The 6,325-nt window shown below is 49.2% G+C and overlaps 3 non-coding genes across 3 annotated transcripts; all 3 read left to right on the top strand.

Moving 5' to 3' along the window:
* The first annotated feature begins 4,524 nt into the window (after positions 1–4,524).
* LOC148643261 (U5 spliceosomal RNA) lies at positions 4,525–4,641 on the top strand. The gene has a single exon (XR_015929314.1). It is a non-coding gene; the product is annotated as a U5 spliceosomal RNA (small nuclear RNA).
* A 230-nt stretch (positions 4,642–4,871) lies between these two features.
* On the top strand, positions 4,872–5,013 carry LOC148643260 (U4 spliceosomal RNA). The gene has a single exon (XR_015929413.1). It is a non-coding gene; the product is annotated as a U4 spliceosomal RNA (small nuclear RNA).
* A 1,170-nt stretch (positions 5,014–6,183) lies between these two features.
* Positions 6,184–6,325, top strand: LOC148643259 (U4 spliceosomal RNA). The gene has a single exon (XR_015929497.1). It is a non-coding gene; the product is annotated as a U4 spliceosomal RNA (small nuclear RNA).

Raw genomic sequence — 6,325 nt, 5'->3', positions numbered from 1 at the left:
GCCTATTATTCTGGGGTGCAACGAAATCTTCCAGTTTTTGGACGCTGACATCTCGGAGGGGAATATGGCCAATTGGGTGAGATCTTAGAAAACTTTTAACTGTCCCATAAATTGCAGGGCATGTGTCAGAGAGTGGGACATCCAGCTTGGGTCTGACACCCCACACTCTGAACACCTCCCTACCTACCCAGAGCCTGGAAAAATAAGTCCAGGTACGCGCTGCAGGTGCTGTTGCAAAGCCTCTCAGCACAGAGGCCAGGAAAATGCACAGCAGCTTCGTAGCAATATCTGGGACAGACTTCCCCCCTGAGGGTAGCGGCCTGTACATTATTTCCCTTCTGAGTCTTTCCTGCTTCCCACCCCATAGAAATTGAAACATCAATCTCCTCAGCACCGCCGCAACACGGTGTGGGATTGGGAAGGTAGAAGCCAGAAAAATCAAGACAGGCAAGAGCTCGGCTTTGATGACCAGCAGCTTCCCTGTCATGGTGAGGTCTCGGTCCTTCCATTGCATCAGTTTTTTGTTTAAGATTGGCAATTTGTTCTGCCAATTTACTGTTCCCATCTCTTCTCCAAAATACACCCCCAGGACCTTAATTCTCTTCTCTTGCAGCCTGAGATCATGTCCTTCTTTTGGCTCCCTCCAGTTCTGATAAAAAATCTCACTCTTAGATTTGTTAATTTTTGCAGAGGAAGCCAAGTAGAACTGATCACAGCACTGCAGAGCTCTGCTAATTGAGGCATTGTCAGAGAGGAGCAGGGTGACGTCATCCATGTATAGAGATGTCTTTACCTCTCCTCCCCCACTTCCAGGCACTGGTATCCCATTAATGGCCTGATCCTGGCGCAAGGCACAGGCTAAGGGCTCCATAGCCAAAACGAATAACAAGGGGGATAATGGGCAGCCCTGCCTCACCCCTGAACAGACTTCAAAGGGGCGTGATCTATTGCCATTAACCATGACTCTGCTGTTGCTACCTGTGTACAGCAGGTTAATCCACTTTCTCATGATGGGGCCAAACTTCATGTGCTCAAGTACCGATGTTAAGTACTGCCGGTTTAGGCGGTCAAAGGCCTTTTCTAGGTCTACACCTAAAATGCACAGAGGGAGGGAGCGATCCTCTGAGTACAGACAGACATCCCTCAACAAGGCCAGGTTGTCGCTCATCAGGCGTCCTGCTATCCCACAAGTCTGTTCTTTCCCTACCAGTGAGGCCACTACATTTTGTAGGCGCAGGAAAAGGGCTTTGGACAGGATCTTAGTGTCCACGCCTAACAGGCTGAGGGGTCTCCAGTTCTTTATGTCATTCTTTGCTCCTTTCTTAAACAAGAGAGAGATAGTGCCTTCTCTTAAGGAGTCAGGCAGCAATTCTGTCTTATAGCTTTCCTCGAATAGGAGCAGTAGCGGATCCTGAAGCAGATCCCAAAAGGTGCAATAAAATTCTTTAGGGAGCCCGTCAGCACCCGGAGTTTTCCCCTGCTGTAAGCTCTCCATAGCCTGTCTCAGCTCTTCTACTGTCAAATCCCTCTCAAGTACTTCCCTATCTTCTTCACTCAAAACGTTTTCTAGCTTTGAGGTAAAAAAATGAATTTCTTCATCCTTTACCTCTGTAGAGCTGTACAGTCTTGAGTAGAAGGCCTCGGTGCAGGAGAGGATAGCACTCGGCCCTGTTCTCTCTCGTCCCTCCTCATCAACTACACTTTCCATGACAGACTTGGAGCCTACCACTTTCCTGAAAAAGAGGCGAGTACACTTCTCATTTTCTTCCAAGAACTGCACTCTGCTTCTTAACAGCACTCCTCGACTACTTTCTTCGGCTATGCTCCGGATGTCCCTTTTTAAAAGGGTGATATCCTCGAGCACATCGAAGCCACTGTGCAGCATCGTGTAGAGACGCTGCAGCTGCCTCTGTTTCCTGGCTAGCACTCCTCTCCGTCTGGCAGCAGCCTTCCTTCCCTCAGCCATGAAAAAGGCCTTAGTCCTCACCTTCACCTCCTCCCACCACTCTCCTACTGACCCGTACAGACACTGCAAGGACAACCACTGTGATAGTTTCTCCTTGTAGCGGGATACTACCCCCTCATTCTCTAGCAGCTTTGTGTTGAGTTTCCAGAGGCCTGTTCCAAAGACAGTCCCGCCCTGGAGTTCCACTCTACACCCTAAAGCCTGATGATCTGAGAAGAAGACAGGCTGAAGAGTGACCCCAACAACTTTCACTCTCTCTGAGACAAAGCAATAGTCAATTCTGGAGCTGCTATTCCTCCCTGACCATGTATATCCTGCTGTTGTGGGATATATACATCTATATGTGTCTGAGAGTTTAAAGTCTTGAACTAAGTTTTGCAGGGCCAGTGAGCTGGAATCCAATTTTATCGGAGAGCTAGACTGCCTGTCTGTGTGCTCTAAGATACAATTAAAATCCCCTCCCACTATCACGTCTGTGCTACATAACAATAGGGGAGAGAGTGCCTTGAGTAGCTCCACCCTTCCTCCCACGTCAGTAGGACAATACACATTGATTAGCCGCAGGTTAACGGTCCCCCATTCCACATCCACACACAGCAACCTGCCATCTATGACCCTCTGAATACTTTTCAATTTGAAAGCCCATCCTTTGAAAAGAATGGCCACGCCAGAGGCTCTGTTGTTATTGTCCCCTGACCAAACAGAAGGCCCTTTATCCCACCTATCTTCAAAGCTTTTATACCTCTCTTGATATGCTAAAGCACACTCCTGCAACATCAACACATCTCCCTCTCTCTGCTGGAGGTAATCAAAGACAGACTGGCATTTAACTCTGTCATTGATACCTCTGGTGTTAAGAGAAATTATGTTTAGAGCCATATTACATAAGAAAGTGGAACCAGTCTTTACAAAACACATTTCTCTTCTGTCTCACCTGTTACCTTCTTCTTTTTCTTTTTCTTCTTACCAATTTCCTGCCAGCCATCCTCTGAATGAGCCTTCATCAGGGTGGCAGCAGTAAAAGCATTCACGGAGTCCATTTCAAGGAAGGGGGTAGAGGGAGGGGTGGAGGGGTTCCAGCTGTCCCCATCGCCATGCTCTCCTTCCTCCTCGCTCGGGGAGAAAACAGAGTCATTTTTCCTTTTCCTCAAGTCCAGCTCCTGGGAGCACTGAGGGGAAAGGGGTGCAGCCGATGCACCAGTCTCCTCTTCCCCCTCACCCACCAGCTGCTGCAGATCCTCCGTGATGGACTGGATGGAGGAGAGGAGGGCATCTGTAGCACTTGCAGAGTCTAAGAAAAGCAGCTCCGCTGAATCCTGGGTATCGTCGCTGGACCCGCTCCACCGGGGGGCCCCACACTGGCCCTCGTTCTGAGGAGCAGGAGTGGGGGAGGGGTCCTCGCTGTTCTCTGGGGTTTTCAAACCCTCGTGCTTGTCTGGTGCAGTCTGCGGTTGTGGGAGCGTAGTGGATTTCTCTTCCACCGGCCCCGGAGCCACAGCAGGACTGATCCTGGCTGGAGGCTAAGACTCTTTGTCCAACAAGGGTTCTTTGTTTGACTTGTTGTTTGCTTTGGCTTTTCGGGCCGGTTTGGCTGAAACAAGCACTGCCTCATCCTTTCTCATTTTGAGTTTATTGGCGTAGGCGTGAGGGCAGTTCTTAAAAATGTGTCCTTCCGAGCCACATAAATTGCACTTTGGCAGCATTGAACAGTCAGAGGCTAAATGTCCCTGTTTGCCACAGGTCTTGCAGCATTTCACAGTGCAGGACGATGCCAGGTGTCCCACAGCACCACAGCGCCGACACACCTTTGGTTGTCCCACATAAAAAACATAGCCATTGCAGGCGCCCAGCCGGATTGTAGAGGGCAGGTGCCTTAAGCCTCCATTTACATTGTCCGGTAGCAAGCGACCCTCGAATTTCCTTGCTCCTGTTTTTATACCGTCAACATCTCTAACCTCAGTTCTATGGTGGACGGTGCAGTACTGCTTAAGCCAGGTGTGAATGTCCTCCGTCTTTGCCATTTCCGAGAACATAACAACATGCACCGTTTTCCTCTCTCTCTGTGTCAGAGGCTGCAAGTTGATCTTCTCAAGAGCAGGAACTTTCCCTCTTTTTGCCTCAAACACATCCACACATTGTTCAAACAGAGAATAGGTAGCAAAAACACCCTCAAATGCTTTCTGACCTGGGAGAGCGAAGATGAAATCCAAGTGCCGAGGTTCAAAGCCAAGTTCCTTCTGTAACACTTTTCTGCTGAACTGCATACGATCCATGAAGAGGTCATCCAAAAGCTCAAAACTTACAGCATTCTTGCGGGATCCAAAGGTTGCCATCTCAAACTGCAAAACAAACACTGCTTCCACAAAACAAGAAAACAATCCAACTACTCCAGGCTGATCAAGGTATCTCCCCTGCCAGGTAAGCTGAGAGCCGCAGGCGATGAGCCCGGAGCCGAATGGGCCCCACTGGCTCGTTTGTAAGGCCAGGTGCATTGCCAACCACGACTGGCAGGGCAGAGGACTTGAGGGCGGCCTGGGCTCCTGCAGCTGTCCAGCCACGCACTCTGGTTTCTCTTCATGTCGTACAAATCTTTTGTCTTTTACTAAAGATTTCCATGGAGAGGAGCATGAATGAGTTCCATACAATTTTTGTGCTTCCCTGCCTTCGGGTGGGGCGCAGCTGGGCTGGTCAAAGAGAGAAAACAAAACCGCTCACAATCGCTCTTATTACGGCGACTGTGGCCGTCTGCTCTGCGAGTCCTCGGTCTCCGCCTGTCTGATTGGCGCTCTTTTCTTTGGGGGGCGGGAAGTGCCCGGCCGCAAATATGAAGCGTTACAGCAACGACATGCCATCAGACGATTGATAACGATTTCCATAGGATCCCTGCGGTTGCCTGGCAACCGTCAGCTTTGCGCAGTGGCAGTATCGTAGCCTGTGAGGTTTAGCCGAGGCGCGATTATTGCTAGTTGAAAACTTTTCCCAATCCCCCGCTTCCGCCGGTTTGCAATACAATCGGCGAAAGCAATTTTTGACAGTCTCGTCAGAGACTGAGCAAGGTGTTTAAAGACAGATTTGGTCATGGTGACATCATGGTAGAAAGAAACGAGCTTGTTACGTCTCAACAGAAACGCTCTTTAGCTCTTTCAGCGTTATGCAGAGAACAGCGTCTGTCGAGATCACTTTTGAGTCAGCGCGAAACGCCGTGTGCTGTCAGTTTGATTTCATATTGCTCGTAGCGGCGCCCGGCTTTTGTCTGTCAAACGTTAGGTTGCGCTTCTTCATGCTGCATCGTCGGCATGAGTGGAGCTTTTTAAACGTCTGTACTTACTGCGCCCCATAAGAAATTGTTTGTCCCCGTTCAAAAGAGATTGTGCGATGTCCTGCAGCGTTCGCAAAGCAAACCTTTGACAGTTTGAAAAGAGGAATTTATTCTGCTTCCTGTGCGTGCAGTAGTTACAAAGTTGAACGTATTTACACGATCTGCTGCAGTTTTCAGTGGGCGGGCTTTGTCAGATGGCTTGGAAAAACGCACTGTGTTTCGGCTCGGGAAACATCATGAGCAGTGTCCTGCATGTTTTCTGTGTATAGCTGTCTTTTAACGCATACAGAATTCATTCGAAATCATTGTAAGATTCTCCCTCAGTTCCGTTGTGCAGTGCTTTACCTCTTTCAAAAGGCTTCACTTTCCTAGTCACATTCCAAGGCTCATCGAACCCGGGCTGTTTCCTCCAGCGGTATAGTATTGCAGTGAGACAGCACGATGCCTGCAAGACTATGTCACGCTAAACGCCACAGATTGTGTTTGTCCGTTCGTGTCAGTCGTCCCGCAGCCACGGGAAGTGGGACACAAACATGCTGCAATGCTTTCAGGACGTTAGGATTTGTTTGTGCAACATCCGAGAAGAGTACTTGTGGCTTGAATGTGAACTGTACGTGCCCGCCCCCTTTCCTCTGTAGTGCATGAGTTCCACCCGGCGTGCCCTTCGTCATTGTTCTGTCATCTTGTATTTAAAGGGTTGTATTTCTGCTGCTGAAAATAAGCAACGGTTTTCTCACAACGCCCTTTGTTCCCGACGGAGCCCTTGTCTGTCATGAAATTCTTTAAAACCTCAAGCTAGAAGAAGAAGACGACAAATATGAAGCGTTACAGCAACGACATGCCATGAGTCGATTGATAACGATTTCCATAGGATCCCCGCGGTTGCCTGGCAACCGTCAGCTTTGCGCATTGGCAGTATCGTAGCCTGTGAGGTTTAGCCGAGGCGCGAGTATTTCTAGTTGAAAACTTTTCCCAATACCCCGCTTCCGCCGGTTTGCAATACAATCGGCGAAAGCAATTTTTGACAGTCTCGTCAGAGC

The sequence above is a fragment of the Lepisosteus platostomus genome, chromosome 22 (genome assembly GCF_059453375.1).
Source record: "Lepisosteus platostomus isolate fLepPlt1 chromosome 22, fLepPlt1.hap1, whole genome shotgun sequence".
NCBI lineage: Eukaryota > Metazoa > Chordata > Actinopteri > Semionotiformes > Lepisosteidae > Lepisosteus > Lepisosteus platostomus.
The sequence above is the reverse complement of the archived record's forward strand: the minus strand, read 5'-3'. Positions and strand labels throughout refer to the sequence as shown.